Raw genomic sequence first — 12,470 nt, forward strand, 5'->3', positions numbered from 1 at the left:
CCCGCCTGTGGAAAGGAGCTACCTACTACAGGTCTCCTGAAAACTGTTCTGTTGCTCAATAAAGCTCATCTCTGCCTTGCTTACCCTCCAATTGTCTGCCAACCTCATTATTCCTGAACGGGAGACAAGAACTTGGGACCCACCAGATGGCAGGACTGAAAGAGCTGTAACACAAACAGGCTGAAACACGCCCCCTGCTCACCTTGTTGCGGACAATGAGGAGAGAAGAGCTGTGGCTCTTCTGGGAACCCAGACTTCTCTGAGCCAGTGCTGTGGCCTGCTGAAATACCCTATTTAGGGCTCTGAGCTTTTGGGTACCATCATGTTCCCCTTGTCCAGACACTGGTGCCTGCAGCGGAAGCTGCTTGTGGTATATCTGGTCCAGCCACAGCCTTGCACAGAGCTGGCATTTTGAGTTGCCCACCTGCCTCAGCCAGCACACCTGACTGTGTGCAGTGGCTGGACTCTGCACTCACTCACCCTCACACCCCTTGCCACTCTGCACCTGACTCGCCCTTGCAGGTGTGGGATCCAGGCTGGTAGCATCAGCCAAGCACAGCCTGCTGGGCTGAGTGGGCAGAATGAGCCCAGGGGGCATGAGCAAAACCCAAGCAGAGGCGCCACCAGCCACAGAAGTTTCCGTCTGGCAAGGCGACACCTGAGGGATCCTGTGGCACTACCAACATGGTATGGAATCTTCTACCTATTGAATGTGTAACCTTGTCGAAATCAGCTAGTTTTCCATACCAGAAAGTAGAAATCCAGATGGTGTCTATTTCAGTGGTTGTTTTGAGGATTTAAGGACATAATGTATGTGAAGATGTTAACATAGTGCCTGATCTATTGTAAATGATAGCTGATAACTCTTATTAATTACTACTGCTTGAATTCTAATAGTAAATATTTAAATAAACACAATTTAATACACAGTGCTGACTTTAACAACCCAATAATAATAAATTAAATCTGCATTGGAACAACTCATCATAGCATTAGAAACACTTAACCTTAATCCATAATTTACCATCTGTCTTTGTTTTGCTTTCTTTCTCTTTTGCTGTCAAAGAGATAGTAGAAAATATGCTTCAAAAAATTCTCCATATCAAATAGCAATTTTAGAAAAACATCATAATAGCTTATTAGAGAAGTCAAAATAACCAAAGTACACAAAGTTTGTAAACTGTTCCTAGATTTCTGCATTTGAAGTTGTTTAAAGATGTTTAAAGTTATTCTCAGCCAGGCACAATGGCTCATGCCTGTAATCTCAGCACTTTGGGAGGCTGAGGCGGGAGAGTCACTTGAGGCCAGGAGTTCGAGACCAGCCTAGGCAACCTAGCAACACCTCATCTCCACAAAAAAACTAAAAAATTAAACAGTGTGGTGGCATGTGGGTGTAGTCCCAGCTACTCAGAAGACCAAGGTGAGAGGGGCACTTGAGCCCAGGAGGTTGAGATGCAGTGAGCTGTGATCGCACTGCTGCATTCCAACCTGGGTGACAGGCGAGACCCTGCCTCAAACAAACAAATAAATAAAATAAATTTGGTTTAAACACTGAATACATAGCTTTTCTCCCTTTAACCTCCTTCTTTGAGATATAATTTCTTTTTATTCTATAATAGAAATTTCTTTCTTAAAGAAGTTTTACAAGGCAGATTCTTTAAAAGCCTTGGGTTGCTTACTCCTAGTATACACAATCAATGAAGATGCAAAATTTATTTCCTTGAAAAAATATATACCCTTCTCATTTGGAGATAATTTTGAAGTGGTTTCTGCTTAGAGTAGGGAGTCTTTCTGTAAGTATCAATGAAACCAACAAGAAAAGCCCAAGGTAAATTTACACATCAGATGCCTGCCTTTTGCCACTGCTACTACAGCTCTTTCATTCACTTTTTCTTAGGTGACTATGTCATAATTTCTAGACAGCATCCTTGGAAGCTAAGTGCTTTGAATATTTGAACTATATTAGTCAATATAAAACTCAGGCCCCTGAGTATTAGAGATAGTGCTCCAGTGAATTATGAAATATGCTAATTAAAATACAATGTTTTTAAATGGGACCCTTTTCTGATCTATTAAGGCACCTAATTTAGGGCCATGAATACATTGGCATTATGACTTTTTAAATGAAGAAGTGATGATCATAGCCAACATATGTGCGTTAATTTCTAGTTGACAAGTGCTCTATTTAATCATCTCCACATGTATTAACTGATTTAACTCTCACAGGTATCCTGTGAAATAGGTATTATCATTCACATTTTACAGATGAGGAAAATGAGTCTTCGCGAGTTTGTGTCCCAAGTTACACAACTAGAAAATTGTCAGAACAGGATTTTAACTTGGGCTCTTTAGCTTTAAGTTTCTTTCGTTTCCATTACATACATTGATGAAAATTGACTAATTTTTCCTCTTCTGTATTTGAGAAAGCGGAATATAACACAGGTCAAAGATAGAAATGGCTGATTCAAGACCAGGTGCGGTGGCTCACACCTGTATTCTCAGCACTTTGGGAGGCCGAGGCAGTCAGATGACTTGAGTCCAGTGGTTTGAGACCAGCCTGAGTAATATGGCAAAATTCTGTCTCTACAAAAAATACAAAAATTAGCTGGGTATGCTGGCTTGTGCCTGTGTTCCCAGCTACTTGGGAGGCTGAGGTGGGAGGATGGCTTGAGCCCAGGAGATTGAGGCTGCAGTGAGCCAAAATCGTACCACTGCACTCCAGCCTGGGTGACATAGTAAGACCCTGAAAAAAAAAGAAAGGGGAGGGGAGGGGAGGGGAGGGGAGGGGAGGGGAGGGGAGGGGAGGGGAGGGGAGGGGAGGGGAGGGGAGGGGAGGGGAGGGGAGGGGAGGGGAGGGGAGAGGAGAGGAGAGGAGAGGAGAGGAGAGGAGAGGAGGGAGGGAGGGAGGGAGGGAGGAAGGAAGGAAGGAAGGAAGGAAGGAGAAGGAAGGAAGATTTGTTTTTGACTGATCATGAAGTAACAAAAGTACCATTAGATTTTTTTTCCCCCACACTGGCCCTTTATCTTTTCCTATTAAGGCATAAATTTGTCCATGTATAAAGTTGGTTGTAAAATATTTCACAAGTAAAAGTATACCCCATGAGTGTACAATACTCTTTCTTATTTTATTGTTTATAGAGGCATAAGTAAGAAAAAAATTAAGAGATAAGAGTGTCATGATTGTAGAGAAGTGTTTTTTTTTTTTTTAGACAGAGTCTTACTCTGTCACCCACACTGGAGTGCAATGGCACAGTCTCAGCTCACTGCAACCTCCGCATCCCGGGTTCAAGTGATTCTCTTGCCTCAGCCTCCTGAGTAGCTGGGACTATAGGCGTTTGCCACCACACCCAGCTAATTTTTGTATTTTTCATAGAGATGGGTTTCACTATGTTGGCCGGGCTAGTCTTGAACTCCTGACCTCATGATCAGCCCACCTTGAGCCTCTCAAAGTGCTGGGATTACAGGCGTGAGCCACCACACCTGGCCAGCAGAGTAGTCTCGTGGTGTGGGTGGCAAGAGCAGTCTTTCTCTAATTTTGCTTTTTAGAAAACCTAATCTCAGGGTTGTAGATCATGAAGAGTTTGATTGTCCTCATTCAGTGGACTATGAAAGGTTTTTTTTTATTTAATCATCTCCACATGTATTAACTGATTTACCTCTCACAGGTATCCTGTGAGATAGTATTATTATTCATATTTTACAGATGAGGAAAATGAGTCTTTGAGAGTTTGTGTCCCAAAGAAAGCCAAGAAAGGGCTGATGCAACTGTGTTTACAGTTTTTCAAGCAACAATATTTTTAACTTTCATGGGTATGATTTTGAGGTACTGGCTTTGGAGGCCTCCACAGTTACAAATGTTTTATTTCTGCTTTGAAACTGCGAAGTTCAGAGCTGAAAATAGACAAGTTCAAGTTGCTTAGGAGTAACTTCCTATAATAAGTATTTTGTGAATAACCATGATCTTCAGGACTTCAGCATTTCCAATTGTCTTGTAAAAGTAAGATGCTCCCGAGTAATGAAGGGTGACCTATTGAGGCTGGCAGATTAGATATCAGGTAATTAGATTTGTTCATGAGCTTATCTAGTACTGAGCAAAAATTGCAAGCTTAGTCCCATCTGGGATGAATCCCATTTGCTTTCTGGCTGCTAACTTAGATAAGTCAAGGTCACTACATTCAGCCTAGTTTCTTTCACCTTCTAGAAGGGCATTGCTTTCTTTTACATGGGGGCACAACAAATAAGTTATTATTAGTTAAGGCTTTCATTATAAGATGCCAGAAATGCAACATATTCATAGATTTGGTGTAGAAATGAAGCTATTTCGATGCCAAGGATAATATCTCAATGCTGGGCATAGTTCTGAGAGCAGAAGGAAAATGAGGGAGCTGACCTCTCTCCGGTCTGGGCGATTCTAAACAATGTGACTTGTGGAATTAGTTGCAGGCTTCGATCAATCAATAAACAACACGTAACTATTGATTCCTTTGTAAATACGTAACATCGTGTTCAAAGCTATCATATATATGATAAGAAGACTCCTACTCTCAAGGAAACCTACAAGCTAATAGAGGATATTTGAAAATATTTGAGAGCAGTCAGTGAGCTGACCCAAATCAATGGTGTTGGAATCTTTGCTTTAGGGACTCAAGTGAGGGAAACAGGAATTTCAGCTGAGGAGACTCAGGCAGCCATTTATAAATAGCATTGAACTAGATTGGGTGGCATGTGGATAAGAGGCAGAAATAAAGGATGGTCCTGAGAAGGAAATCCACAATAGAAGGGAAATTATGTGAGTTTGTTTTGAGGCACTGGAGAGAAGGTTCCTACCTAAAATAAAATCTGGAGTATTAGCAGGAATCTATTTGCAGAGGGACTAAAATGACAGGCTGAAAGGCCTGGGGTTCATGACAAAATGCCACCAGCAAGTTTTTTTCACCAGCAATTAGTGAGGGGCAGATGCCCAGCTCAGAATGGCTAAGCTGGGGCATCTGGCATGAAAAGTGATAGCAGCTTGCCACTGGAGGCAAGGAAACCTGCTGGGGGTGGAGGGGGGTGGCAAAAATTCAGGACTGGTGTGTGTGTGTGTGTGTGTGTGTGTGTGTGTGTCCACTTAATGAAGCTAGAAATTTAATTGTATCCAAGGTCTCTCAGCACAAATTTTGCTTTGGCCCAGTAAACTATCTGCACTCTAGTTCAAGGGTAAGATGGAGAATTGCCACAGATTGCTGACTCCTTCCCCGAATCCCAGAGATGCCATGCAAGAAAGAAAACTAAACGAATTAAACAGCCATGACTATCAGAGAGCGCCAGTCAGCAAGTGACCAAACCTTCCTGAAACTTGGAGGGTCAAAGGGTGGGGGGCCCAAGTTTGGGAAGAGCAACAATTGTGTGAAGGTCGCCTGAAGTGGGAGAGGGCAGGTGGTTTGAGAGGGAGAGGGGTGAGAAGAGTGGTGGAGTTTATTCTCTTCACTTTTCTAAAGGGCCCGTTGTCAATCTGATTGCTACCAGGTGGCAAGGAAGCCAGCCTGATGCTGCAAGGTTAGGCTGCTCTAACCTTGCAGTCAGGAGCCCAGCTGGTATGGGAAGTCAAGAGATGAGAGAGGGGATTGGCAGGCCTGGAAACTTCACACATTCCCCAAGGGCAAAGCCATTATCACAGGGACAGAAGATGACACACTACAAATCAGTGCAGCTCACAGCAGCCCCTGATTAATTCTGAGGTTCCCTGGGGACAGGGATGGCTGGAAGAGCAGGGAATGTTTGAGCCCAGATTACATTTCTAGGGTCTCTCTAACCTGGGCCTATTAAGATCTATGGGACAGAAACTAGATCCTAGGTTTTCATCCGCCTCGTTAGGAAGACATTACTAGCAACAGCAACTGTTAGTCCTACAAGAATAAAAAGCAAAGACGGCTGGGTGAGATGGCTTATGCCTATCATCCTACCTCTTTGGTAGGCCAAGGGAGACCAGCCTGGAGAAGAAAAAAATTAGAAAATTAGCTGGCTGTGATGTTGTGTGCCTGTATCCCAACCAGTCAGGGGGCTGAGGCAGGAGTATTGCCTGAGCCGGTGAGGTTGAGGCTGCAGCAAATGTAATTGATTGTGCCTAGGCTGCTGGGCAACAGAGCAAGATCCTGTCTCAACACAAACAAAGCTCAGCAAAGACATAAGGGAGATTCCCAGGCATCTGAGGAGTATAAATACATTGAAAGAAAGGCAGCAACTGGTTAGATTTTACTTCCTCTCCTAGAGGAAGTAAAATCAAAAGTAAAACAGATCAAGAAAGTAAAATAAATACGATTAATATCACCAGAGAAATAAGAGAGACTATTAGAAAAAATGCCACAGAAATGAACAGGTACAAAGAAACAATTTGAAATCTCAACTTTAAAAACATAATTATTGAAATGGAAGATTTATTATTTAAAGGTTGATTGCGTAATGGAATCGATAAAGCTGAAGAAGAAATAAGATGCAAGATTCGTCAGGAAATTACAGAAGTGGCTGGGCACGGGTGCATTTCTGTAATCCCAGCACTGTGGGAAGATGGAAGATGGTGGATTGCTCGGTCCAGGAGTTCGAGAGCAGTCTGGGCAACATAGTGAGATCCCTTCTCTATTTTTTTAAAAAAAGAAAATACAAAAGCATTAGGAAGGAATACAAAGACAGATGAGAGACTGAACTGCAGGGAGGCAGAAACAGAAATATCAACATCCGTGTAAAAACAGACCCCAAAATAGTGAAAAAACAAATGGAGGGGGGGAAATCTTTGAAGACATATTGACACATATTTTCCAAAATGAAAATGTTGGAACTGGGATTAAACCCAGGAAGTCTAGCTCCAGTATTTGGGCTCTTAGCTACTCACTTTCTCCTCAACTACTTCATGAGTAAACTTTAGCAGATAATTCAGCCAGGTTCTGAATAAAAGCTGTGTAGTATTGTACTATACCAGCAATAGCCAACAAGCTTATAGTAGGAAATAAGATACTGTTTGTTATAGCAGCACTAGTCATATCTTAGAATGAGCCATATAGGGAAAAAATCAACTGTTCAAGGACTGCTTCCTAAAAGGTTTGGCCTGGAAATGGTGCATATTGTTTCTGAGGGGCTTAGTTTGAATGAGGTTGGTAGACAGCTGCAAAAGTACTGTGAAAAATTCAGCTAACAATGATTGTGTAAAGTTAAACATCCAGCTATTTCCAAATATCTTTCTGAATTATGTTACAATCAGATAAAGAAAGATGGAAATGGGCACGCATACAGATTTGCTTGTGCAGTGTTTGTTAAGGCTTGGAAGTCAGAACACATTGGATCCCTTTCAGCTTAGCCACTGAAACCCTCCAAAGGGAGCCCCCTCCTCAAGGCAGTGCCCTGGAGTATTCATTATGGCATGAAAGAGTATTTGCAGAAAAATCCTGCCAAGTACCTAATGTAAAGTTCCTAACTATGAATGTCTATGGAAATTATAATATATGCAGACATACCTGGAACTTCATGTGTTTGAACTCAAGTAAAATTGACTAGAGGTTCTTAAGCATAGAACACCGGGCAGAATACTCAAAGGAGAATTGATGGCCTTTTTTTCATCCTTTCTGTTAGGTTGTGGACTATATATCACATGGCACTTGGATAATGATTAATAAAGCGTATGTGTATTCATTGCTTTTTAAAAGATTTTCTTAGCATTACTGGAAAAATGATTTTTTTATGTCAAAACTTAGAAGCGTAGAGTTTCAAAGTTGGAAGAAACCTCAAAGACCCTAGAGCAGTCCCTTTGTTTTGCTGTTGAGCAAAGATAAATCGCTTGTCTGAGTTTCACAAGGGAAGGTGGGGGTTGAGACAGAATTTAAACTTAGATAATCTAAACCCACATTCCAGTCATATTAACACCTTCTGCAAAACAGGACTTTTGTATTGTTAGGGGCATTGCTGGAAGACAGTGTGTGGAGGGAGTGAGTAGTGCTGGCAAAAAAGGCAGCTGGGAAAATTCCCAGTTAGTTTAGTGCATATTTAGTGCAGTCTGGTGCAAACAGTAGGTTGCTCTTCTGTTTTGGGGTGGGGCTGGGGGGACAGAGTCTCACTCTATTGTCCAGGCTGGAGTGCAGTGGCCCTATCTTGGCTCACTGCAACCTCCACCTCCTGTGTTCAAGTGTTTCTCCTGCCTTAGCCTCCCAAGTAGCTGGGATTACAGGCATGCACCACCATACCCAGCTAATTTGTGTATTTTTAGTGGAGACAGGGTTTCGCCCTGTTGGCCAGGCTGCTCTCAAGCTCCTGACCTCAAGTGATTCCCTGGCTTCGGCCTCCCAAAGTGTTGGGATTACAGGTGTGAGCCACCACGCCCAGCCTAGTAGGTTCCTGTTCTGTGCAGGGCACTGTGCTAGGCATTAGAGTGCTACCCTTGTCCTTGAGAATTCCTGACTTGCTATGCCCTCTTCCTGGTTTGGGATTCTTCCTTTATTTCCCCATATTAGCCACTGATAATACTCACATTGTGCTGTCAACCTTAAAAAATGAGCTTTTACAACATAGGTAAATATAGAATGTATTTGAACATGAAGCTTAAGGATAGCCACCTGGAAAACACAGATTCCAAATGAACGGGGCCAGGTCCCAAAGTGAAGCAGTTCAAGTTTCACTTATATAGGCAGAGACAGAGAAGTGTTAGCAGGATTACAGCATTTTCTACCCAAGACTTGTGCATAGGTTACAGCGATTTGATTGGTTTGCGGATGGCTACATTCCAAGGAGATTACTTTATTACTACATGAGGTAAAGATCTGAATGGTCTTATCCCTGGAGCCACTTGGTATTCTTACCAATAATTCTTAATTATTTACAGAAAAAAAAAAGGCAGAAGTCACTATGTGCTATGTGGCTTAGGGTGAATAGCCACATTCCATTCAAGGCTCAGAATACTCTAAAGTACCAACAGCTTGGCCAGAAATCAAGGTAGGCGGATCACTTGAGGCCAGGAGTTTGAGACCAACATAGGGAAATGGCCAATAAGGCGAAATTTTTGTCTCTACTAAAAATACAAATCTTGTCCAGGCATGATGATGTGTGCCTGTAATCCCAGCCACTCGGGAGGCTGAGGTGGGAGAACCGCTTGAACCCAGAAGGCAGATGTTGCAGTGAGCTGAACTTTTTTTTTTTTTTTGAGGCAGTGGCTCCAGCCTGGGTGACAGAGAGAGACCCTGCCTCAAAAAAAAAAAAAAAAAAAAAAAAAAAAAAGTTCAAACATCTAACAGCTCTAAATTCAGATTACTTAATTTCACAATGTTTAACTTATTTTGCAATGTGTAAACTCCTGGGCCAGGCACAGTGGCTCATGCCCGTAATCCCAGCACTTTACTTTGAGAGGCGGAGGCGGGTGGATCACTTGAGGTCAGGAGCTTGAGACCAGCTGGCCAAAATGGCAAAATCCTGTCTCCACTAAAATACAAAAATTAATTGGGCATGGTGGCATGCACCTTGGAGTCTTAGCTGCTCGGAAAGCTGAGGCAAGAGAATAGCTTGAACCCGGGAGACAGAGGTACAGTGACCCAAGATTGTGCCACTGCACTGCAGCCTGACTGACAGCCAGATGTTGTCTCAAAATAAATACATAAATTAAAATAAATTTAAAAAATAATAAAGATCTGTGTGCTCCTGGAAGGCAGAGGTTAATTCTTCTTCCCTTAGGTTGACCCAGCACTGAGGAAATTGCATGGCTGTGGTAGGTACCTAATGTCACACACTGCAGAGGCCTGGGTAAGGGTAATGAAAGTGTCACTGATGGTTCTGGGTGACTCAGAGCACACACTTTCCCCAAAGCCTACTTCTGGTTAGCTGGCGTTACAGAGGCCAAGGGAAAATATTCTCTTTGCCCACTGGAACTTTTGCTGAAAAACCAACTGACAAAAGGCAGATTACTAAGAGAGAAGGCATACAAATTTATTATTAATAATATGCATGGGGGACAACACAGATGACCCCCAACAACCCAGTGAGGCTCAGAAGCTTTTCTCTCTCTTTTTTAAAATTTAGTTTAAGTTCTGGGATACATCTGCAGGTCATGCAGGTTTGTGACATAAGTAAACGTGTGCCATGGTGGTTTGCTAAACCTAGCTACCTGCTGCCTCCGTACTAACCCCCGCATGCATTAGCTATGAGGTTACACAAAGAATGGGAGCTCAGACCGTGGCCACAAACAGGGTTATGGTGGTGAATCAGGTGACGCTGGCGAGACGGGTTGTGGAAGGGAGAGAAGAGGATGCCTGGCTAGCAAAGGTGGCCTTGTTAAGTAGATGAAACCTCACGGGGTAGCAGCCCTCAGAGAGAAGAGATGGTATATGTTTCCTTCAGACCTTTAGAAATGTCAGACTCTGTCTTTCCTAGATGTGGACAAGGGAGGGCCTCAGAGAACACATGGCTGCATGAATCAGATTTTCTCTACAGATCCAAAGCTCCCAGCAAAAACAATTACTTAGCTACTCTTCTATTTTCAGCCCTTCTGAATTGGATCTGAAATATGTCAAAGAATTGGCTTTGGAGTGAAATATTTTGGGTTCCTTCAGTATCCATACCTTTCCTCAAGCTGGGGATGGTTTACCACTCCATGAGTGATGAGACAACTCAGCTCTTGCCTCATGGTATAGAGCTGCAACAAGCACCCCCAAAGCTGTGGGAAGAAAATGAAGATGTTTTTTCTGTGACATTATAGAGACATCTGCCTCGGATGAACCCTGGCTAAAGGACAGGAATTTCTGTGGGGTCCTTCAAAAGAGATGAGAGCCAGAGCCAGTGGTTCAGCTTCCAGCTTCCTGAGTGGTGTGGAGGAATTTGCAGACACACAGGAAAGACATCTCCAACCTTTTGTGAGCCTTGGCCCCTTGGAAGTTCACTGAAAATCACTGACATGCGGCAGATGGATTAACAGAAGAAAAGACAAATTAATTTAACAAGTACACATAGGCACAGAAGAAAGACCCAACTTTCCAATGAGGTACAGAAGCTTCAAGATATTCTACCTTGAGATTACAGAAAGAATGCAGGCTTGGGTCCTGGTAAAACAGGTTATAAGAGGCAGGAGGGAAAAGAGGAATTCTATTGAGGGACAATATGTGATTTCTAGGGAGAATGACTGGATGGGGGAACAGAAATTAACCTTAAAAATCTTATTTCAATGGCTTTAGAAGTACAAGTATTTTTTGGTTATGTGGATTCATTGTGTAGTGAAGTCTAGGATTTCAGTTTACCTGTTACCTGAATAGAGTACATTTTACCCAATAGGTAATTTTTCATCTCTCCCCCTCCCTGAGTTGTCAATGTCCATTATTCCACCCTGTATAATCTTTGTGAAACTTAGCCCCTTCTCCCCATTAGAGGGCATTTGATGGGGGAGTGGCTTGCTTCTTCAGTGCCCCACTGCTCACACCTCTGGGGGGGGCATACAGACGGGCAGGTTGTGGGGCTCCAACCCCATGGCAATGTCTAGGGGTGAATGTTTACAGTTGAAGCCCCAGTGAGTGGGAGTTGCAGGGTGTTCTTTAAGTTTAGCTGTCTGGAGGTGGCTTGTGTTAGATCAGTGTCCAGAAGGGTTCTCCCTATGTTATCTCCTAGGATTTTTGTGGCTTCAAGTCTTTTGTGGCTCTAATTCATCTCAAGTTAATTTTTGCATATGGTAAGACATAAAGATCCAGTTTCATTGTGCTACCTGTGGCTATCCAATTTTCCCAGCACCATTTGCTGAATAAGATATCCTTTCCACAGCGTGTTTTCATCTGCTTTGTTGAAGATCAGTGGCTTCTAGGTATTTAGCACTAATTCTGAGTTCTCCATTCCATTTCGTTGGTCTAGGCGTCTACTTTGTATCAGTACCTTGCTGTTCTGGTTACTATAGCCTTACGCCTCTGGCATTGTTCTTTTTGCTTAAGATTGCTTTGGCTATTGGAAGTGGGGGAGAAACTTGCAAATGTTCTTTTTGGAATTTAAATGATCATTTGAGACAGTCATTGTCTTGAAAAATGGTCTTCTTTCATGTAATGAAACAAGGTTAACAAGGAGGAGGACAAGAACAAATTGTTCTCCTTGGTGGGTCAGTCCTATCTCCCCCCCCCCCCCCCCCCCCCCCCCCCCCCCCCCGCCATGTTGCCCATGCTGGTCTAGAACTCCTGGCCTCAAGTGATCCTCCTGCCTTGTCCTCCCTAAGTGCTGGGATTACAGGCATGAGCCACCATGCCCAGCCAGTCCTATCTTTATGTAGATAAGGCAAAAGTTTTCTTCCAGCACTTGATGATCTCCATGGGTTTTTAGTGTAAGATGCTCATGATGCCAGGGAACCATATTTTGTGGTGAAATATTTTGATTTCTTTCACTTTCCTTCCCCCTTCCATTCACAAAACTAAGGCCTGGCGCTCCGGAAACAAGGTCTAAGGACAACTGGAACATTTCTCTCTTTCCCAGTTTCAAGGGAAACTGCTCCC

The sequence above is a fragment of the Callithrix jacchus genome, chromosome 7 (genome assembly GCF_049354715.1).
Source record: "Callithrix jacchus isolate 240 chromosome 7, calJac240_pri, whole genome shotgun sequence".
Classification (NCBI taxonomy): Eukaryota; Metazoa; Chordata; class Mammalia; order Primates; family Cebidae; genus Callithrix; species Callithrix jacchus.